At 46.1% G+C, this 23,850-nt stretch overlaps 1 long non-coding RNA gene across 3 annotated transcripts; it reads left to right on the top strand.

Annotated features, from left to right (window-relative positions):
* The first annotated feature begins 6,107 nt into the window (after window positions 1-6,107).
* On the top strand, window positions 6,108-23,570 carry LOC144255774 (uncharacterized). Of its 3 annotated transcripts, XR_013343934.1 has the most exons (4): window positions 9,936-10,041; window positions 10,498-10,568; window positions 10,700-11,029; window positions 21,136-23,570. It is a non-coding gene; the product is annotated as an uncharacterized LOC144255774 (long non-coding RNA). The 3 variants fall into 3 exon arrangements; XR_013343935.1 differs by lacking the exons at window positions 9,936-10,041; window positions 10,498-10,568 and adding an exon at window positions 6,108-6,172; XR_013343933.1 differs by lacking the exons at window positions 9,936-10,041; window positions 10,498-10,568 and adding an exon at window positions 6,694-6,775.
* The last annotated feature ends 280 nt before the right edge of the window (window positions 23,571-23,850 follow it).

Raw genomic sequence — 23,850 nt, 5'->3', positions numbered from 1 at the left:
TTCCTTGAGGTTCAGACCCAGTCTTTCCTGTTCGCAGGAAGGCTCCCAAGTGCCTTATTGATAAATAAGATCGTCCCTGACCTCAAGCAGCGTACAGCTGAGTGCAGGAGGCAGATAAGTCAGCAGATAATGATGCTGGGCTGCCCAGTCTTTTTCACTTAATAAAACACAGAGAAAATAACTATGTTCACCTTGGCACCTGGGGTCTGCTTGTACCTGGAGGCTTCAACAGCTCCAGGTCCCACTCAGCTACTCCAAAAGATGAAAGGCTCTTAAGTGTGTTCTTCCTCCAATCACGATGTGTAGAGCACACCAGCTTGGAAACTTGGGGTGATGCTACCGTGTGCGAAATGTACTGGTAGGTGCCGGATCACTGGGCAGTGGGTACTTCTCCCAGGTTTGGGGCAAGGGAGGGCTTCCTGGACAGGTGACAACAAGTTCAATCTTGAAGGATGTTAAAGAGGGCAGTGGAGTGGGGGTGGAGAGGGAGTGTGCCAGAGGCCATTGCATGTGCCCTGTATGGAGAGGTCAGCATGGCTCAGCTTAAGGGGTGGTTAAAAGGCAGCCCTAGTGGTGAGATGAGGTGGGTCCTGGTTCCTCCAGCCAGACTTTGATCTCTTGAGGGTCAAGATCACATTTTTACAATCCTGGGTTTTTGGAACTGTTGATCCCTAGATGGAGGCTCAATACAGTGTCATTGTTTGGTAGAAAAGTTTCTACCAGTGATACTGTTGTGACAGTAGCCATGAGAGAGAACAGTCTCTTTGTGAAGCCATGCCAGCATGAGAGATGTTTTCTAGAGTTTGTATGAGTCTCACTTAAGCTGAAAGACCTGAGGCTTACGCTTATCTCGCCCCTTGGATTTCCGGGACAAACTTTTGGTCTAGCTTGAAAGAATGCCCAACTGTGCTTTTTTATTCTGATATTGGTTGGTATTTACCCTACATTTTCAGTCTCATGCGCTGCCTTTCTGTATTCCAACCTGCCACACTGGAGCTAGCTAGCTACAGATCCTGGGCTCCATCACCAGATGGCTTTCTGTTTGCTTCTCTAAGGGGGAGGCTGTGGCAGGGATCAGAGGGTAGAGGAAGGAGAGTGACTTCCTGCTTTTGCCTCCCCCTAACAAGTGTGGCAGTTGATGCAGGTGGTTGGCAACAGATGTAGGCAGTTGCCAGAGCAGTGGGGGAGGGCAAGCCCTACTTCCTGCTGTTCAGATTTTTCAAGCTTCCAGAACCAACATCAAGAGTCCATCCGCAGAGGTGAGCTCAGGGTCACCAGCACAGAAGCTTCTGATCCTTGGGAATCCATCCTGCTTCCTCTTTGTTCTTATTTGTTTTTCAGGTCCCTCTTTCTCTTTTTTCCCCCCAACTAGGTTCTTCCAGTCCTCCCAAAACCTTTGCACCCAACCCCCTGTATTATAGTCACTCTGTCCAAAATACCTAAAATTGTCTTCCTGCTCCTTCTCTTTCTCCCCCTTCCCCTTATCTCCTTCCTAGTTTTCTGCCTCCTCCTCTCCTCTTCTTTCCATCTTCTCTTTTTCTCCCTCCCTCCTCTTCAGCTTCCTCATTTTCTCCTCCTCCTCTTCCTGACTGAAATCCAATACACTTACCTGTAGGGTTAAGTATGTTCAGTTGCCCTAAAAGAATGTAAAAAAAAAAAATCTGAGATTTTCCAGATACCTAGAACTGCAGCATTGATGGTCATGGTCCTGGGTATATTAGATGAGTCAAGGTTTTTATCCTGTTTGAAATGTATTGATAGAGTAGCAGGGTTGGACTCCTTAGGTTGGTTTTATGCATGGATGGATTTCAGATGCATAGCTGTTGATCCAACACCTTTTACAAGTACCAAATTCACAAAGGAAAAACCAACAAAAACAGAATCCAAAGCTCGTAATTCTCTGGCACACTGTTCTCTCCATTATGCCTTCTGAGCATACATCAAATATAATAAAAACAAGTGAATCAGCTTTAATGATGTAGCTGTCACAGCTTGGGAGAGAGGGTGTTCCCAGCAAGATGGATTCTCTTTTGTTTTAGGGTTTCCTTGAAAAACTTCAGCAATGCCTTGTACACATTATGTAAACTTCGATGGCCAAGGCATTTAAATACGATAAGATCTTATGATTCCATCACTGGGGGGCACACAATCTGGCTTTTGTCTGAATAATCCAGTAGGTACATTTATCCCAGTGATATAAATGTGATTTAGGACAGGCATCTTTCATGAGCCAAGGTGAGAGGAAGCAGAATAAAAATTAAGAATAATTTAGCTCTCTGCTGTTCTTCATCTGTATGGACCTTAATTTCCGTGTAGAGTTGAATTGCAAATGTGGTGGTTGGTTCCATTTGCATTCCCTTTCATTGATTTCTGGGACAGCATGTGCCCTGTCTGATGACAGGAGAGAAATTGTTACTACATCTGAAACATTTTGCAGCTAGCAAAGGGTCCATAGACTCTTATGGCCCATCAGGGTCCCAGGTCCACTATATTTTTTGGATGAAAGTCATTGAATGCACTGTCTACCAATTAAAATATGATGTCTTCTACCACCTCTACATACATCATTTAAAAAGCCAGGGAGAAACTCCTGAAGTGATGCCTCTTGTAGATTGTATACTTCAAAAAGTTCCCACTAGAGCCTGTAGTGGAAGACTCCAGAATCACATTTATAAATGCTCATAAATGATGCAAGTCTGATTGTTAATGCATGGATGAGGGGCAGAGTAGAAAAGAACTAGAGATCCTGAGCTTGATTTCTTAGAGACTGATTGATATAGACATGGCCCCACCAGCAAACACCATCAAAGAGATAAATGGCAAAGATTCATTTCCTGTGTGGTATCTGCTTTTAGCTCAAATGTCATTTCCAGGAAGGCTTCCCTGCCCAGAGGATCTGATTAATGACCCCATCCTATCTGCTGTCCCAACATGGTGTACTATGGTTTAATTACTTACCAATGTCTTCCACTAATCTGTGAACGCTCCATGGTGAGGCACCAGCTGCCTCTGTAATCACAGGCCTCAGAAAAAGTGGATGGAATAATGAAAATGTTGGAAAGGAGAGCTACCACGTGGCAGCTTTTTTGGGGACAGACTATAGAATGGTGAGATTATAGGCAGAACTTCTTGTCAATAATTCCACTGACAGTGTGAAATAAAGGTCAGGAGAAGGTAAACCCAGACACTGCAAAGGTGGAAAAGAAACAAACAAACAAAAAAGGTGATAGAAGGGAAATCATCATGGAAAAGATAAAACAAGGAGAAAGAAATCTATAGGACTCCATGGGGTTTGGATCGACGGTCTTTGATTGTTAATTGAACAGATGTAGTTGGAAAAATTCAATATTTTGTACTTTGCAAAAGTAAGATGAATCACCAATTCACACCCACACCTGGGAAGCCTGTATTCCTGAGTATTTTGATTGGTTAGGACACTAGTTGAATTCTACTCTTCCCTGAGCAACGGGGTGAATAGTCTGATACAAGTTTAACCATATGGTCCTTCTGCTGCCAGTTGAAGTAGTGACAAAGTATCAAATAGATCCCCAAAGCAAGGCAGTTGTTTTGTTTTTGTTTGCTTTTTGTCCTGGCTGTGAGCTTTGCCACTAACCAGAGCTTAGGAGGAATTTCTGCTGTCTTTCTGAATAAGTCAGCCAGGCTGTAACTGAAGCTTATCTGTCCTCTTTCCTTTCCTTTCTCCTCTTGACATATGTCTCTAACATATGGTTTCTAATCTTCACAAATAGGAAAAAAATGGAGAAGAGGGGGAGAAATACATCTTTTTACTATTCATCCACACAACAAGATTTTGCCCATTGCTAAAGAAGGAAGAAAGGCAATGGAGTATCATACAGCCTCTGGAATCAAACAGACCTGGATTTGAATTCTGACTTGGCCATTTACTACTTGCCTAAATTACTATTTGCATCTGCCAAATTACTTAATTTCTCAGGGTCTCAAGTTTCTTCCTCTATAAGGATTATGATAGTTACTTGTGCTGTTTGGTCTTTTGGCCAATCCTGTGGAAGTAGCTTGGGAACTTTCTCTCAAAAGGCAATGCTTGGGGCTGGGGCTGGGGCTCAGTGGCAGAGAGCTTGCCTCACACACATGAGACAGTAGGTTCGATCACCTCATAAAATAAATAAAGATATTGTGTCCAAAAAAAAAATAAGAGTTTTTAAAAAAGGCAATGCTCTCTTCATCTGCAAGGAGTAGTTTGCTTGTCTGTCATGAAGACGAAGTTCAGAAAACAGCGTTTCAAAGATCGAAAACTAATAGACAACGTTATTCAGAAGTTTTTATTCCCCAACAAAATTCCTTTACTTTAGTCTCAAGATAACAGTAATTAATAATCAGTTAGGACATGCGTGGGTTTCTTGGCTCTCATGCTCAGGTTTCTCTCCATGACAGTTAAACTATTTTAGAAGTCCGAGGAGACACATGACACCCACTTCCTCTGGTCTCTCACTGATTTAGGGGGAGCACTGCATAGCAAGGCCTAGGATAGTCTACTCCTAGGTGTTTTAAGCATGATATATCCAACAATGTGTCAGGTGTATCCTGGAATGGTTTGTCTTTATTGTTTACATCCGACATGGAATCTGTCACCAACTTGCTATGTGGCAATGTGTGTGCCATATAATATAAGAAACCAGGCTCTACTTCCCTAAGTAGAGAGCAAAGTTGTCATTGGGTATTATGACTGTTATGAACAAGTCATGTCTACAGTGCTGGAGAGTGGACAAAACCTGTCTGCTCCTCCTCAGTCAGTGGGGAACCATGGGAAGAGGGGTGTCATGTGTTGCCTTGCACTTTTAAAACAGTTTAACAGTCATGGGGAGAAACCTAAACATGAGAGAATCAAGATGCCTGCACATGTCGAAGCTGATTATTAATTACTGTTATCTTGAGACAAAAATAAAAGAATTATGTTGGAAAGTATAAACTCATTCTGATTGATGTTTTCTCTTAGTTTTCAATATTTGAATTACTGTTTTCTGAAAAGAATCTATTACCTTGGGAGATTGGCACGGACAAGTCTGTCTCCTTGATCTTTTGCCCCTCTACTCCCTGCAAATTATCTTGCAGGGTTGTTGTAAGCTTTATTGTACCACCAAAGACAACACATCCTTTGTGTTTGAACCGAGATCTATCGCTTACCGGCCTGTGACCTTGGGTAAACTTTTTAAACTTCTCTGTGCTCTAGTTTCCTCACGGGAAAAAATGGGAGTTAAAATATGAGAGGATGCAATTAAAGATGTAACATGGGGCTTGGCATATAGTAAGTATCCAAAAGATGGTGTGCCCACGGGTAGTTACTATTAAGTCACGATGCTCACAGACACTACAAAAAAGGAGGGTCAGCCCACCCAGGTTTTTATGGATGATTTCCTATTTGGTTCTAAAATTAACTTCAAACTTCATGAAACGGTGATAGATTAGGGCTCAGGAGAAAGGGGCAAAACTGCGTGGCCTAACGGGAAAACTAGGGGCATGAGCACCCGAATGATATGCATTTAAATCCTAGCCCTGTTTCCTCGTCCTAGGGGTTTAAGTCAATCTTTCCAGTCCCCTCTTCCTCATCGGTGAGTTGGAGACAGCGATGTCCCCCGCTGGGGCTGTCAGTGAGATGCCCGGAACCCCAGGGCCTGGAAGCTGACCCTGGATTAGGGCCGGGACTTGTCCCTGGGAATGCGGACCAGGGATGCGACCGGCGCTGAGGGAAGGGGTGGAACTCGCGGGCAGCCCGGGGCTGTCCAGTCGCGCGCCCAGGCGGAGGCCAAGCTCTGCCTCGGCCTTTGTTGGCGGCGGGAGCTGCCTCCGCACACGCCGCACAGGACCAAAGCCAGCTGAGGCGGCGGAGAGTGCGCCGAGCACCGGAGCCCTGGCGAGCACCGGAGCCCTGGCGCGGGGAGCGAGGCACTGCTGGGACCATGCTGTGACGCCGAGTGCCCCGGGAAAGATCTCAGGAGAGTTATATAGGCAGAGCGACGGTCAGCCGGGCGGGCCACTGGCGCGGCGGCGGGCGGCCAATGGCGGGCGGGGTCGCGGGCTGGGCGGGGCGGAGCCAAGGCGGGAGGGCGGGGCGCGGTGGCGGTGGCGGCGGCGGCGGCGGCGGCCACAGCAGCTCTGGCTTCGTCCGCGGCGGGAGCGCCTGCGCCAGCGGCAGGTGAGTGGCTCTGGGCTGCGGAGGCGCGCGGCGGCCTGGCGGCGCGAGCACAGGGCGGCTGCGCAGAGGGAGCGGGTTGAGGGGTGGCGCCGGCGGCCCGGCTCTGCGGCGCTGCGATTGCGGGAGATCCACCTGCTGGTAACGAAGCCGCGGGCGCCGCGGCCAGGCCTGGAGCTGGTGCGCCGGGAGGTGCTCTCGCCTCTGGCGCGCGGGGCTGGCCAGGGGCGCTGCCTGGGCCTTTGTTGGCCGCGGGAGCTGCCTCCGCACACGCCGCGGAGGACCAAAGCCAGCTGAGGCGGCGGGGAGTGCGCCGAGCACCGGAGCCAGGGCGCGGGGAGCGAGCACCGCTCGGACTATGCCGTGAAGCCGAGAGCCCCGGGAAAGATCTCACGAGAGTTATATGAGAGTTATATAGGCCGAGCGACGGCCCCCCTAAGTGACAGCCGGGCGGGCCACTGGCGCGGCGGTGGGCGGCCAATGGCTGGCGGGGTCGCGGGCGGGCGGGGTCGCGGGCTGGGCGGGCCGGAGCCGCGGCGGCGGCGGCAGCAGCGGGCACAGCAGCTCTGCCAGCGGCCGCGGCTGGAGCGCCGGTGCCAGCGGCAGGTGAGCGGCTCTGGGCTGCGGAGGCGCGCGGCGGCCTGGCGGCGGAAGCGCAGGGCGGCTGCGCGGAGGGAGCGGGTTGAGGGGCGGCGCCGGCGGCCCAGCTCTGCGGCGCCGCGTTTGCGGGAGATCCACCTGCTGGTAATGGAGCCGCGGGCGCCGCGGCCCGGCCGGGAGCTGATGCTCTGGGAGGTGCTCTCGCCTCTGGCGCGCGGGGCTGGCCCGGGGCGCTGCCTGGGCCTTGGGGGCGCGGCGCGGGCCGGGACGCCTTCCTAGCATCTCCCTGCATTGCGCGGGGGTGGCGGATTTGCAGTGAAGTGACGACCTGGTGGTCAGGGGTGAGAGAGCACCTCCCCCCCCAGTGCCCCAGGCCTCAGCTCCCTGTCCGGACAGGGCCGAGCGGGACCCCGAGGCTGGGGCCAGGTGACATCTGGAAGGCGAGCTCTCGTGGCTGGCCCCAGTGCCGCTCGCAGGACCCTGCTTCCTGGAGCCCTCGCGGTGCTCGCCTTCCGCACCAAGAGCCACGGGCTCTCGTCCCCGAGGCTGCTGTGCCTTTTGCTGTCGGACGAGGTCTTGATAAAAGGACGGCACAGCCCTTCGTTGGAAGAGAGAAGTCTAAATTTAGAATCAGATAATAGGTGTGGTTGATTTCTTTTGCTGAATGTTTTTTAAAAAATAGGGTGATTAACAGGTTAGTGTGAGATAGGTTTCTTTAACCCGCAAGAGTTAAATGTGAAAACGCACTGGACGACGAAATTATGTAAGCTGTATTAAAGAAAAAGATCGATCCCTTTATAAAGGGAAAACAACACGATTTTAACATAATTGTGGTGGTAAAGTTATCAAAGCTTACGTCATGGTTTTCATTGATTGTGGATATCCGGATTGTGCCTTCTGTTCTTCAGGCACCTCTGTCTGTGGCATGCTGATTAAGGAATATGCCAAATGTTCAGCAAAGTGTTCTCCCAGCCATGGAGCATGCTAAATATTTCAGTGAACACTTTAAAAGGTTTTGAATCCAGCAGTACAAGACTAACGACATAAGATTGTTAAGTCTGTTAACCAAACAGACTTTTCATCACGAGGTCAGGAGTTGAAAGTTCCATTCATCTTTGGGAGGCTAGAGAAATGACAAGTAATTTTAGCCACTACTTGTGTGTGCGCGCCTGCGTGTGTGATTTAAAGATTCAAATGTGTTAAGTGAGAGTATTCAGGTGTTAGATTAAAATGTTTGCATATGTGGACACTGATAAAAATGTGGGTCACCTGTGTCTGACAAGCCAGCCTGATACTGCCTGTGGTGATTTAAGAGCTTGTAGCTCATTAGTTTTGCTCTCATCTGGAGATTTCATTCACTTGTGCTTCGCAGTTAAACTTCATTAGTTTAGAAATCCTAATTAAAAATGTATGACTACATTCTTGCCGAGTGAAAGGCTCTCATATTTTTCTTGTGAAATTTCAGGTCTTATTAGTAAAATTCATTATAAGTATCTTCTTCAAACCTGAGTTTGCTAATTTCTTGAAACCAGTATTTAATTTTCCTTATGTTTTTCATGTATTATGGATCGCATAGCTATAGTCGATTTTAATTTTAGAGTTTGCCTTCACACATTTGTACTGAATTTTTAAAAATTTTTTAATGTTTTTTTTTAATTTTTATTTTATTTTTTTAGTTTTTGGTGAACACAACATCTTTGTTTGTATGTGGTGCTGAGGATCGAACCCGGTCCGCACACATGCCAGGCGAGCGCGCCACCACTTGAGCCATATCCCCAGCCCTGTACTGAATTTTATGCAGATTTTTTCCCTACTTAATAAAACAGTATTTTGAAATATCCTTATTCGATGATTCTGTTTCTCTGCTTCTCCATTAGTGAGTGTTTACTCTAATGACCTGTATATTTTTTAGATCTCTTACTAGAAAAAAAATCCTTTCTGAAGTAAAATATGGCTAAGTGCATAGCAACAGAAAGTTGCAAGCATTTTTGTGTAATGTCATACCAGGATGAGAATTCCAAGTTATATAATTCACTCCATTATCACCTCTATTTTTATAATCAGAACTCATTGTTGGGTGCTTATTGATTTCAGACAATTAGATGCTCTATGGAATTTTAAATTATAGGATTTTTTTGCCACAAAGATTTTGATTCTAAGCGGTTCAGTATTAAGTTATCTTGACTATAGAAAGGTCAACACATTTGGTTTAGCAGTGATAACTTTATGTGATAATGTCTTTGTGCTCAGGTAGTAAGAGGAACCAATGGAGTGGGGTTTAGTATTTTTAGAATGATATATGGAAATAAGAGCTGCTGTCCAAAGCCGGGAAACAGGCATGCTTTGTTGGGAGTTCTGGGGTGGGGAACTAGCCAAAAGCTGCAGGAAGTGAGAAATTTGTTAAAAGTTGTATGTTTAGACTTTGAAAATTACTGTGAATTTTGCAACTTTTACCATAATGAATCCATATTTGTTCTAGAATATAAAACATTTTTGAGATTCACACTTACAGTTGGGTAAAATTAAAATTTTGGGAAGATCGTCCAGTTTAACCTGAGACTTCCTGGCTCTTCTCTTTATACTGCTGTACTACAGGTGGCTGAATTTGAGGGGCAAAGTGTTTGAACTTTGGGATCATACAAATCTAGCTTTTCTCTTTATGTTGATTTCTTTGTGTGTAAAATAGTGTTAATGATGCCCATCTTGTAGGATTTTGTAAAGGTTTAGACCACATAATTGACCCAGCACATAGGAGACATTCAGTGAGTTGTGGTTCTATTTGTCATTATTAGGTGTACCTGTGACCTTTACTAGTGGAGATTTCTAGTGGTATTCAGTGATGAAAAGTAGCTGAGGTGGTAGTTCTGAATTGCCTGCCATGGTCTTCCACTGAGAGAATTGCCCCTTGGGTTTGTTAGGCATTTTGGGGATGCATTAACTCACTCCACTAGAGTATCATTTAGTATATTGCCAAGAGCATCTTTGTGGTCCCCTCGAGGGAACCAGGAGTCCATGCACATCTCAGATTGCCTGACACACCCCTGGGGAATGGGTCCGTTTATATGTACAGAAGACTGAAGGAGTGGCTGTTTGCTTCTATATTTTTATATAGTTAACATTTATTGGGAGCCTATTATGTGCTGGGCACTATACTTAAGTACTTGTAAGGACCTCATTTCTTTTCATTTTCTCAGCAGTTTTGTTAGATTGGTGGTGATCTCCCAAATTTCCTGACTTAAAACAATGTGAAGTGATAGGCCCTGGCTGATAAGGTAGGGCCTGGATTGCTGCATTTTCTAAATGCTAATTATTCTGAATTTACCCCCTAGGAATTAGGTTAGTCATTGGGAAGACTGAGGTTATTTTGCGATGATGGTGAACAGTAATAATAACTGTAGGCTTTTTACTATTTATGACAATATGTGAAAGATAATATGTGAAAGACAAGTGCTTTTCTCATTTTATAGGTGAACCTTGGAGTAAGTAATGTCAGACCTGGATCCCAGGTCTTTTGACTCTTCTATATTGTTTGTCAGTTTTCACAAATATACATGTGTGTGTGTGTGTGTGTGTGTGTGTGTGTGTTTCTAAATATTTCTTGTTACTGTGCCATAGGAAAACTGGGGAGAGTCAAGATTGTTACTCAAGAGCCATTGTATGATCACTAGAGTCTCCTAAGCCCTGTAACTTCTTCATGTAAATAAGAAACCGGAAGTTTCTTTTCACAGACATAACCAAACCAGTGAAGAAGGAATATCATTTGAAACTTTTTCCTTGGAGGGGAAAGACCATAATTCTGGTATATGGAATGTGTAGTTGGGAGGTAGGACAGCTTAGCCCTGCCAAAAATCCATTCAGAATGGGGTAATCAGTGAAGAAACCTGTGCTCTGCATTATTGAACAAGTTTCTTTCTCTTCTCCCACTGATAGGGAGAAAACAGCCCAAGACAGGAGCACATGAAGACGGCGAAGACAATCCTGAGTAGCAATTGTGAATGGTATTCTTGCTAGACACCTTCTGCCTGAGCATCTGAAATGAACCTCTTGCATTGATTGTTTTGATTGGCCTGGAGCCAGGAGTACTGGATTCAGTTGACTTCAGGCTAAAAAGAAAACAGTCTTGGTTGTCATCACAAACATACGAACCAGTGTGATGGTGAAATGAGATGAGGCTCCCAAATGGAACTGTAGCCACTGCTTTAGCATTTATCATGTCGTTCCTCACTTTATCTTGGTATACTACATGGCAAAATGGGAAAGGTAGGGAAAATGTCTGCGGATATGTGCGTGAAATGTGGGGGCTTTTTGCTTTGTAAACGGTGCGCTGATGCTCAAGTTAAATATCCTAGCAACCTGCATTTGCTTGCTCTCTGCTGGCAGTTTCTTTTGACACAGAAATGCAATGTATTCTTGGACAGAGGAGACAGAATGTCTAATTCCAAAGGGGTTTGTTTTGTTTTCAATGTCTTATAATTGCACTTGGAGAAACAGATACTGATCAGTGGTTTACACTACACATGACAGCCAAGTTGAATAACAAAGACTTTTGTTTGGGTATTTTGTTTTATTTTTTAGCTAATCATCATAAATGTTTAATAAGCTTTCTTGTACTGGCTGTTGTGTAGAACACTTAAAAGGACACAATCAGTGCCTTCATGAAATTTACATGCCAATTATGCTAATGATTTGGTGCTGTGTAGTTAATGATTTAAACCACAGGCCTGGGCTGATTGCTGCTTAGGCAAAAGCCTTTGAGAAGCGGGTGAGGAGACATGCTGATTGGAATATTAAAAGTTTTTTATTTAGACTATTGAACTGTGTTTTAAAGGAAAGTTATCTGTTCACTGCTAGAAATTGTTATATTGAGGAATAATGAATTTCTACCTTTTCTTTTTTGAAGAGAGAATATTTGGAGTAACTTCCTTTCATTTGCTCCTTTCCTCATATTAATCTAAGGTTGTTGATGGCAAGAAAGATGGAGGTGTTGGGATTTATTTTATTAGTCAAGTTATAATATCATCATCACCTGGGCTATTTGAAGATGCTATTGCTGACATCATTGTATTGTCTCATGAAGAAATTGAAAAGATTGTTTCTTGACTCAGTTTTTTTGGTGTATGTTTGTTTCTGTATATAGATCTCTGTGTGTGCATATGTACTTCTGTGGATCTATGTATAAGCAAGTATAGTATTGTTTTCCCAGTGTTTGTCTTTCTCTTATTTGGGGAATGGACTCTTAGGGGGAAAACAAGAGAAATATTGCTGAAGGAAAGCTCTTTGTGTACAAATACAGACTTTTTAGATTTTAGTTTTTAATTGTACCAAATGAGAAGTATTAATCAGGAAGCATCTTGATTAATCAGATTATTAATCCTTGACATAAACAAAAGAAGTGCCTGGCTGTGAAGGGTCTACCTCTGAATAAGAGAGTTGACTGTAACAGTAGTAGGTGGGTTTTTTCTTATCAGGAAACTTATCAGTTCAGAGATAGTAATAGATAAGCTCAACCCTTCTCCCTGTGTCTCATGTAAGAGCTCTAAAGTTTTGGAATCTCCAGGCCATTTGTCTTGTTTCTTAGGTAAAGGCATTAGAGGCATTATTATTAGCTTCTTATTAAGCTGTCTGTAGCATCAAAATTAATTCAAAGAATGTAAAGGATCTGTCTCTGTAGTATTAGATGCACAGTCTGTTTTCTTTGATCAAGGCTCTTTGAACAGCTCTGCATCGTCTGTGCCTACTCTTCTGCTGTTGTTCTGCTCGGTGTTTTGTCCAGACTTTGAGGGATCAGCACAGGCCTCCTGTTATGGTTGGGTGAAATCCCCTGTGTTGATTTGCTGTCGTTTATGTAACCACTCTTCACTGTTGAGCCCTTGGATTCTTTCTAGATAGTCCAGGCAGTTAGACAGCTTGGATTTTCCAGGGCAGGCCTGCTTTTAGATATTCAATTCTACTACACACAAACCATGTGCTCTCATTTTTATTTTCAAAGTGTGATTTCAATAACCTTTGCCATTGCTGGACTAAGAGTTGTTATTTTTTATCATGGGCCTTTTACATGTACCTCGCCTGTGCCTAGCACTGTATTATATGCTGTGAACATGAAAAGAAAAAAGAAATGACATGTCTTTGAACAGGGACTGGCAGGAAAGAGGCATGTAAACATGTGTACCATCAGACAGAATTAGATAGAGGCAGTCACAGTGCCTGTCTTGTTCTAAACATTTGTATCTCATTTAATCCTCATAACAACCCTGTAAATATTTTCATGTCTTTTTTGTAGTTGGGAAAACCAAGGCAGAGTGGTTGAGGTACTTAATCAGAGTTATACATTAAGTGGTGGAGAAGTTTGAATTCAGGTAGATGATTTCAGAGCTTAGGCTCTGAGGTATTGGTCTACCACCTAGAAGAGCACAGAGGCTGCTAATTCTTCAGGTGTCTCACAGAGGAGGTAGAGTGTAAATGATGAATGTGAAGGGCATGCCAGGCAGAGGAGGGGTCAGTGGACATACCAGATGCAGGCAGCTGCAGGTACATATATATTAGTAAATACATTTAGTAAATATTTGTGCATACAACTACAAGTTCTGAAGGGGGGTAGACCAGTTATGCTTTGGAGTCATGAGACACTCACTATACCTGGCACATGGGATTCCTAGGATGTCTTGAATTTAGTTGGTAATCATAGTACAGTTACTGTCCATCTTAATTCACCACTTGGAAGAATAAGAACTGACCCATGAGATTGGCAGAGGTTGATGAGGATGTCAGGAATCCTGCTAAGGAAGCTGGGAAGGGTACCAGTTTTAGCAGGTTACATAGGATTTCTACTTAAAAATAAGGCAGAATTCTAATTTCGTGGGATGGCTAGTTTGGGAGGGTTATAGGTAGGCATTGTGAGGGTAGGACAAGAATAATTACATGTCTCACTTGCTGGTGGTGGTAGGGATCCTAATGCACCTAATGTGCTTTGGTTGACCACAATCGAGAAACCGGGCAAAACCAATTAAGTAGTCATAGATCCCTGGACCAGGACTGGTATTATATCTGGTATATCTGACCAGTGCTTGGTGGTTAATGCATGTTTAGTAAATATTTGGTAAATGATTCATTCAGCAAAAATGTATTTAAGAAAAATCTCAACAGCTTTATTGAGACATAATTTACATATTATACATTATACTCATTTAAAGTGCAAAGTTCAGTGTTTTTGGTATGCTAACAGATGTCTACATCCATGACCACAGTCAATTTTAGAGCATTTTCATCACCTTAAAAAAGAAATCCTGTCCCCTGTATCTGTCACTGCCCTGGTTCTCATCATCTTGTCTGCCTACCCTAGGCAACCACTAATCCTCCCATCTATGTAGATTTTCCTCTTCTGGACTTTGGTATAAATGAAATTGTATAGTGTGACTGGCTTCTTTCATGTGGCATAATGTTTTCAAGATTCACCCATCTTATGGCATGTATCAGCATCTCATTTCTTATGGATGAGCAGTGTTACCTTATATGGATACACACGGGTCTGTATGCCCATATGTGTCTGTATATATATACTATCTATAGAGATTTTTATCACCAAGACTCAATAACCCAAAAAAATAAACTTGGAAGAGGAAAAGATTTACTTTGGCTCATAGTTTCAGAGGTTCAGTCTGTGGTCACTTGGGCCTGTGGAGGTGTTACTATACATTATGGCAGGGGAGTGTGTGGCAGAGGTGGCCTGTTAACATTATGGTGGCCAGGAAGCAAAGGTTGTTGGGGTGGGGGAGTGTCCCAAAAGTTAATTTAAGGGCTGTGGTCTAATTGCCTTCACTAGACCCTACCTACTAAACATTCCACCACCTCCCAGTTTGCTTTTTCTCCATCTTTATCTCTTTAGACCTTCAATATGTTGGATGATTTCCACTCATATTGGTGAGAGAGATCATCTTTTCTCAGCTTACCAATTCAAATATTAATCTCTTCTAGAAACACCCTCATAGACATATCCAGAAATGTCTTGCCAGCTATCTGGGCATCCCTTAGCCCAGTCAAGTTGACACATAAAATTGACCATCACATGGTCCTTTAGTGAATTTTTTTTAACTTCTATTATTGTACTTTGCAACTATAGAATTTCTATTTGGTTCTTTATTAAAATTTGTCACTTTATTGGTATTCTGTATTCAATCCAATGTTGCCATGCCTTCCTTAACTTCTTTTTTATTTTTTTTAGTTGTAGTTGGACACAATACCTTTATTCCATTCGTTTATTTTTATGTGGTGCTGAGGATCGAACCCAGGGCCCCATGCATGCTAGGTGAGCGCTCTACCGCTGAGCCACAATCACAGCCCTTCCTTAACTTCTTTAAGCTTTCCTTGAGTTCTGGAACATACTCTGAAGTCTGCCATCTAGTTGTACTCATAGGTGGTTTCTGTTGCCTCCTTTTATCTGATGAATGAGTTATACTTTGCTGTTTCTTTGCACATCCTGTTTTATTGGCTAATGGATATTTTAGAAAAATGCATTTTAGCAACTCTGGATACTGGAATTCTACCCTTGGGCCTTGTTATTTGCTGACTTGTTTAGTGACTGTTGCATTATTTCATAGAAGTCTGCACCCTCCAGGGGGCATTCACAATGCTGTACAACCACTACCTTTGTCTAATTCCTGCATGTTTTGGGCAAACAATGACTACCTGTGCTAGGTGGAGCAAGTGAATGGGGGACACTAGCTGTCCCCAGGGAGTGCAGAGTCTACCTGAAAGACCCACAGGTCTTTACTCCACAAATATTAGATGAATGCCTATTATCTGCCAGTTTGACATTAAATTTGAACTAAATTTCCCTACTACACAAAACATTCAGAAGGCATTTTTCCAGTATATACTAGTAGATGAAAAGCTGCTGGGGGAAGAAGCTCTTTCAAAGAAGAAAATGGTTGAAAACCTACAATGGAACAATCTGGTACAGAGACAATTCACAAACATGACTTCAACCATCATGGATTTTATAAGGAAAACAATAGTTTTTCTGTAGTATGATTTTTAAGAGATCATATTACCTGATAAGTATTATTTAAAGAAAATTATACATAGATAGGGCCTGGAAAACAGCAAACAGAGAGGAAAGTAAGTACTCACTATGGTAATATAGAACTGGCTTAAAATGATAGAAAAATGGACAAAATAGAGGTAAAGTGTTGAAAAAGAAGACAAACTGGTTCTGTAGAAACAGTGCACCCTTTGAAGCCATATGTGTATTTATTAAACCCTGGCTCATTCATTTATTAGTTATATGGCCTTCACTGCTTAGCCTCAGTTTCCTCATCTGTAAAATGGAACTATATAGCAAGGTCTCTGTGAGGACAAGCTATCTCATTAATTAAGCACTTGGCTGAATGTGCCTTATGAATCTATTATTGTGCTGATAGGTTAGTTTTTAATACCTAATTGGGGCAGTGATCATTGTTTCTGAGTACTTGGCTGAATTAAGTACTTGGCTGAATTATTGATGTCACTTCTCAGTGAAAACCCGGTTGGCAAGCCCAGCCCCAGGCACCAGGGGTGATGGGCGGAGTCCAGCCCTGGATCCCATAGTAGAAAGATGAACTTTCACAGTCGGGTGACTGTTTCCAGGGGTACGTCATAGTTCAAATTTCTTGAGTTTGGCTGATTAAAACCAGACCTGGCTGAATATGAAGCACAGAGAATCATTAACTCAAAATCTGTCTATAAGCATAGGGAGTCTCCCCCAAAAAAAGTATTAGGAGACTATCTGCGAGCTAGCTGTAAGGAGTTGGGTCACAAGGCTGCAAGGGCTGGGGAGCCTGGAACCGTGGGCTGGGAGATAGACGGGAACTGAACTACTGTCCCCGGGCAGGGTTCTTTCTGTGCAGGGACACCTGTCTTTTCTGTTATGGGCCGAGTGTCTGTACCCCTCTCTCCAAGAAACACATCTGCTGAAGCCCTAACGTGGATGTTCAGTAGTGGAGGCAGGGCCCTGGGGCAGTAGTGGGGGTTAGACGCACACTCTAGAATGCGGCCCTGGGGATGGGATTAGCGCCCTTCAGGGAAAAACCCAGGGAGCTGGCTCTCTCTGCCACAGGAGGACACAGTGAGAAGACAGTCATCTGCAAGCCAGCAGGAGAGTCCTCACCAGGACCTGTCAGATCACCTTGATCTTGGACTTCCAGCCCCCAGTGCCATGAGAATAAATTTCTATTGTTTAACCATCCCCCACAATGCCCTTTTTCTCAGGACGCGTTCTCAAGGCCTTCATTGGATTGGGTGAGGCCTGCACTTCATAGAGCACCATCTCCTTTCCCTAGAGTCAGCAGATTAACACCTACAATACCTTCAGGCCTGACTCAGTGACCAGAGCACTTGCCCAGCCTGCACCAGGTCCTGGGTTCAGCCCCAAAATCTCACACACACCTGCTCACACCCTCACACCATCAGAAAGTGGCACATGAGAAGGCTTGGGAGCAGCCTTGGTCTACACCTGCAGAAGGTAGTGTTGAAAACCCAGCCAGGAAGGACTTGGCTGCAACTCCATCTCCCAACCCTCCACGGGCACTTAGGCACGTCCTCCCTGGCAAGGTGTCCAGGTTCCCATGCATCCCCAGTTGTTCACAGAGGGAATGCAGCCCACAGTAACAAGGATGACCGGGTGGACACATGGGTACTGTGCACCCCCCAGAGGGGGCCTGAAGACCTGCTCATCATCCTGGCCTGGGGTGATAGAGTCTCCCTCCCTCTCTTCCCTCGGAGGCCTTCCTCACCCTCCCGGGTTTGAGTGCTCCATCACTTTCACAAGTGGAGTGTCAAAGGGGTAGAAGAACAGTGTGTTGGGGTATAGGTTATGTTGACAACAACCACTGAGAGATGCCACCGTCTTCACGTCACTGATTCTCTCTCACACACACACACACACACACACACACACACACACGGCTTAAGAAGATGTCTAAGATTAGAGATTCTGAGTGGCTGAGCTGACCATGGACTCCCACGTCCTGGCTCTGGCTCTGACCTGTGGACCTCCCTCCCCCCTCCTCTGCACTCTTTTGCTCACCTTGGGAATATCCCCATGTGACCATGCCCACCCTGACAGCCTACTCAGACCGGCTTTGCTGGGCAGCTCTCCAGGGTCCTGAACTTCCCTTCTGGCCTTCTTTTCATAAGTGACCTGTCCTGAGCCTTATCCCTTCAAACCCCTTCACTGACACCTTAGCCAGGCGATCTCAACCAGAGATTTGTCAATGGACTTGGCACATCCCCTAACCTGCCAAGAAGAATCTGCATGTCCAGAGACACCTCCTGCAGCCATAAGGCCTCGTTGTTAATGATGGAATTTAAGGAGCCCTGGATCAAGAGAGCGGAATGTTGCAGGGCCCCTCCAATTCGTGCTATGATGGCGATTCCTCTTCTGTATGTGTGACATTTTCTAGACACGACCTCCAAATCAAGTGTACGTAGCGTAACCAAACAGAGAGCAATAACACCCTAAGAGACAAACGTGATCTAACTCAAAAAAATCCTGCCGACAGGGCAGTGTGGGGTAGATAAGAAACCACCAGGGGGTAAAACTGGCTGTGATGATCTCCAGGGCTTCCTGCCTCCTGGCCTCCTGATAAGCACAGCTGGACCTGCTTAATGCTCATCATGGGCCACGTGGCCCCTGCACTGGCCAGAGAGGCCAGACCAGGATGCTCTCACTGAATCTCTGCACTGTCACGGGAACTGCCTCAGAAAACACTCTAAGTCCAAAGTCAAACAAAAGAGAGCTTTATTTACCTGGCCAGGGACTGTCTCTCACCCGGAGAAACTGATGCTCTGTGGGACAACCACAGTTTCCTGGCCTGTGTCTTGGGAATTTAAGGATGAAAACCAGAGCTCAGGGGCTGTTCTCAGTGTATGCAAGCAAGTTACAGAAGCTAACAAAAGGAGTTAGCTTACCTGCATCTCGGGTCCAAACAAGCTTTAGACAACCTTATCCTGAGTTTCAGCTGAGCAGGGGCGACAGTCTATTTCAAAGTCATGTAGACCCCTACATGTACTCAAATCCAGGGTGTAGCTCACCAGGGCCACCACCATGTCCTGAGTTGGGTACATTCTGAGGGGTACAAAGTACAGAAAAACAAGAAGACAGCTTTCATTTCTGTTCCTCAGAAATGAGTCAACAGTTTTATTTATAGAAGGCAGCACAATGGAGTCTTAGTCCTATGACAGTTCTTGCTTTATAATTGTCCTATCTCACTTATCAAAAACGTATATCTATAACCTACATTTTTTACTAATCTATAACCTATAACTTACACTCTTAGTGATTTTATTGATTAGTTTACACCACAACAGGACCCTGAGCATGTGTGGTAAAGGGACTTTACAGATGTGACTAGGTTTTGGACCTTAAGATAGGACATTTTTCTGATCACCTCGAGAGGCCCACTTTAATCACACGAGAAAACGTCAGCTGCTCAAGTCAGGGAGATTGCAGCCTGCAGGACTTAAGACCACAGCTGGCCTTAGGAGGGAGGGACCCATGTGCAAAAACCAGAGAGAGGTGTCCAGGAGTTGAGTGTGGCCCTAGTTGGTGGTCAGCAGGGAAATGGGGACATGAGTCCTGCAACCACAAGGCAGTGACCTGAATGAACTTGGAAACGGGCTCCTCCCTGGGGCCTCCAGAAAGAACACAGCCTTTCCCTGCCTGGATCTCAGCCTGGTGAGACACAGGTTGAACCTCTGCTCCACAGAAACCCAGAAAATAAACCTGTGCTGTCCTAAGCTGCCAAGTTCATGGTGAGTAGGTGCAGCAGCACAGAACAGAGCCACTCGCAGACTCTGGGAAAGCCAGGCCAGCCTCGTGTCCAGTTTCAGCTGGTCCTCCTCTGCCTTCTGGTAACTCTGTTAGGGGTGTCCATCTGGACCCCAGCTTTCCTTTTAGCCCATTTTCTCTGCTCTCTGTCCCACCGTGTCCCAGCTTCAAAGATGGAAGTTTGGCCCCTGGGGCCCAGTGGCTCAGAGGAAGCTTCCTGCCTTGCAGGCTGCTTGGCCTGCTCCATCGTCCTCTCCTACCCCAGCCTTAGATGTTGGTCCCCTTAGTTGGCGAAAGCATCTCCTGACAGCTGAGCTGCTGGTGATCTCAGTCCTAAAAAGCTGCTTGGAGGGGGTTGATTCCAATTTTCAACAGAGCTTAGAAGTCAAGAGGTCAAGGTGGGAAACAGCCTGAATCAAAGCACCAAACAAGGCGGAGTGTGGGGTGGGCCAGCACCCTGCAGGGGGGCAGGGGGACTCAGGGAGCCCCAGAGCTCGGAGATCAGGGAAGTGTAGGGGCTTCACCAAGAAAGGCAGAGAAGGATGAGGCTGCCTGGCTGCAGGGAGGACGTTCAGAGGACAGGGCTGGGAGGGAAGCTTTTGAGCTTTTGATGCACGAAGGGTCCCCGTGCAAGGAGCAGGCCACAACTAAGAGCACAGGAAGGGAGACAGAGACCGGAGTGGGTCAGCAAGGCGAAGGAAGTAGGAAAACACAATAAAATGGAAGAGGAAACAGTGTGCTGATCCTCTCTGGGCCCAGGCCTTGCTTCAGGCACAGCAGGGAGGAGTTCCCTCCTTTACAAGCAAAGAACAGCAGCTCAAGGTCAAGCAGCTCAAGGGGTGGGGGCCTCCAGCCAGGCACACAAAGTCGCTGGTATGCCCATCCCTCCTTCCACCCACAGCTTCCCAGCTGAGGATGGGGTTTTAATAGTGTGGAAAACAGCAGCTATGGCTGCAGAGGCAGGCTGCCATTCACGTGGCCTCTTCTTCCCTCTCTTCAGAAGGAAAGTCTTCCCCCAAAAGGAAGCAACAGAGGCTGCCTGGGGTTTGGCTCCCTGCGAGTTTCCTCAGAGGCTCAGACAGGACAAATGAAGCCGAGGGTCCATCCTGCGGTCATCCAGGTGAAGTCATCCAGGGCCCTTCCTGGCCAAGAGCAGGAGACTCGGAGGCCGACCCGGCTTCCTCTTCCTCCCTGTACCTTCTCTGAATCTCCTCCTCCCTGACCCTGGAGCTGCGAGGCCCTGTGTCACACAGCACTGCTCAGTAGGCTGACTCTTGACCCAGAGGCGCGAGACCTAGGGGAGCTTTGCCTCCTGGCCACCATTACACCAGCCCTGTCCTTGGATGTGGGGTTTGTCCTGTGTCTGATCTGTCCAATAATATTCACCTTTAAGTCCTAGATCAATTTGTTGATTATATTGTTTCTTTAAACCAGCAGGATTTGGGCAGAGATAATGGCCACGCAGGACATTTCTCAAGGGTTGATGTCAAGTTAGAAGCAAGAGCTGGCTCCGGACAGGTCTGAACGCTCCTAATCCATCCTGTTTCTCTTTTCCCCTCCGCAGGCTTTATCAAGGTAAAATTGACAATCAACCCGTAGGCATCTACGGTGTCTAAGACGACACAGGCCCGTGCTGTGAGAGGGCTGACCCTGCTGACCGGCATGTCCATCATGCTAGCTGCTCACTGAGCCTGTGTGGCAAGGACATTAAGGGCTACATCCCAAGAAACCACGAGGTCGAGAGAAGCCACCCGCACCACCTGCTGCAGCATCTAAGGGGACCAGAGCCATGTCCACGCCAAGGCCTCTGCGGGCTGCTCCTGTGCCTTTGCCCCCAGCTCCCTCACTCCCCCCCTCACTCCCCACCATGCCACAGAAGGACTGACTTCCTGCCAAAGTCCCCCTGTCTCCAGCCCACCACCAGGTCCCACCATTAAACTCACCCACCAGGTGGCTTTGGAGATGTGTTATTTCGCTGAATGAAAAAATAGCCCCAGAAGAACACACTGGCAAATAGAAAAAAAGCAAGGATTAATTAAGCTAATTAGCTTTTTGATTGTTTGCTTCAGACTATTTTGTGTGAAGAACACTATGCATACATTTAAAACCGTCTCCTCCTCTCTCCCATCTCGTTATTCTTGCACCCTCCCCGGCAGCAATTACTGAGCTGGGTCTGTGTGTCTCCTAGTCTGTTTCTCATGTTTTTATTGCATGTGATATTTCATGTGATATTTGAAGTTACAGAAATTGCATCAACTGTGCATATGCTCTGGAGATGAGACAAAAGCCAAGTGCACACCAGCAGAGAGGGGACCGTGGCGTGGGCACAGCAGGATGGAATCCTCCACCCCAGAGGTGGGACAGGAGCAGCTTGAAGGTGAGGCCGTGAAGGCTGAATACATCCAGGGCGCGTGGACAGAAGGTGTGCATTTAAGGAACTGCAGAAAACATTGAATCCATGGGGCAAAGTCAGTGTATTTTAAAAGGTTTTGAAACGGCAGGTTGTGCCCTTCAACAACCAAAACTAGATGAAATAGCATCAGTCCCAGCCAAAGGATGGAAGCAATGCAAGTGCCCACCAGCAGGTGAGCAAATAAACAAAATGTTTGATATTCCACCCATACAGTGGAATATTATTCAGCCTTAAAAAGGAAGGAAATTCTGACACATGCTACATGCTACATGAGTGGCCCTGAGGACATCATGCTAAAGAAATGAGCCAGACACAGAAGGACAGTTACTGTATGGTTCCTCTAACCTGAGGTCTAACTCGTAATGCCAGGACAGGGAAGGAGAGGGTGGAGTTCCCGTCTAACAGGCCAGGGTTTCAGTTTCCGGATGACAAGATCCTGGAGATGAGTGCTAAAGCTGCTGCACAACACCAGATGTGGGTAACAGAGCTGACCTTGGCACCTAAAAATGAGTGGCATGGTAAATTTTTGTTAATTCTAGCAATTGTACTACCTGTATTCTATCACAGTAAAAAAAAATCTAGAGGGAGTTTGAAAACACGGGGGATTGAGGCCAACTAGAGGCAAAACCATTTCCAGTTGTCCACTGAGACACTTGGGTACAGTGGAGAGGTGGCGGGGCCATTTACATCCCGGGGGGCTGTGGGTTTTCTCCAGCCTGTTCCTCCACCAGTCTCCCCTTGGGTAACAGTGGTCAGGTAAGCAGAGGCACACTGCAGACCACAAGGCTGGAGTCAGAGCCAGCTGGTAAAGCAAATTAAATCTAGCCAAACGGGCAAAAAATAAATAAATATCTTTGAAGTTTTAGCTAAAGAAAGATTTCTTTTAAGAGTCTACCATTTGTTGTCCTGCGTAGTGAATAGTCAGTGTTGTGTCTTGGTTGGATGTCTACACAGAAGCTCAATTGGGGAGGTGGAAACCTCTAGTTCGGGCTGAGCTGAGCAACGCCAGGCACTGGCAGAGCCGGGCTACCTAGGATCATCCCCCATGAGAGGCGCATGATCACCCCCTGAGGCCCAGGGATCCAGTGCTGCTCAGTGCTGATTTATCTGTCTTTTCCATACAGTTGGCAGATGCTGGGCAGGTTTAGGTGGCCAGTAGTGAGAGCAATTAATTGTCCCAGTACACCCCTTGGTCACATTTTAATAAAATCATAAATCAACACCTGACAGCAAGCTAAGTCTCCCGAAGTAGCAGGCAGTGGCCCAGGGGCAGGGGCCAGCCAGTCAGCATGTTGGAGCCACCAGGGACACCTGGGCAAAGTTAGGGGTTTAGCCAATGAGGTCCTGCAAGAATTCGTGCCTGGAATGCACAGCAGCACGGCCCGACCCTCAACCTGGCTTCCCTGGAGCACGCAGCACCAGGCTGCAGGCTCAGCCTGGCCTTAGAATCATCTGCAGCCCAGGAGGACCTTACCGCCTCTCCTGCTGGTGAAAGATGGAGATGATAGACAGCCACAGCCCACGCTCCCAGGGATCTTCGCTCCCAGTCAACCCCTGGCCCGTGCCACCCGACAACTAAATGGTCCAGCCCCAGCCCAGGAGGGCCTCTGGGGAACCTGCTTCCCTGCTCTTAAGGAGCCTTGGATGGTGAGTGCTGCCCAGCCCTCCAGAGCCACATGGTTTAATGTGACCCTATCTGTGCTGCTTTAATTTATATCACACAGGTGAAAGCAGACCAGCCAAACAAGAGGGGAACACCCTCAGTCTATGAAGCCAGTGTCAACCTAATACCAAAACCAGGCTCACCAAGGAAAGAAAACCACAGACTAATGTCCCTGATGAACATAGATGCAAAAAGAAAGGCAA

This window comes from Urocitellus parryii, chromosome 7, assembly GCF_045843805.1.
Source record: "Urocitellus parryii isolate mUroPar1 chromosome 7, mUroPar1.hap1, whole genome shotgun sequence".
In the NCBI taxonomy this organism is placed as follows: Eukaryota; Metazoa; Chordata; class Mammalia; order Rodentia; family Sciuridae; genus Urocitellus; species Urocitellus parryii.
This window is presented reverse-complemented; position numbering and strand designations above follow the sequence as displayed.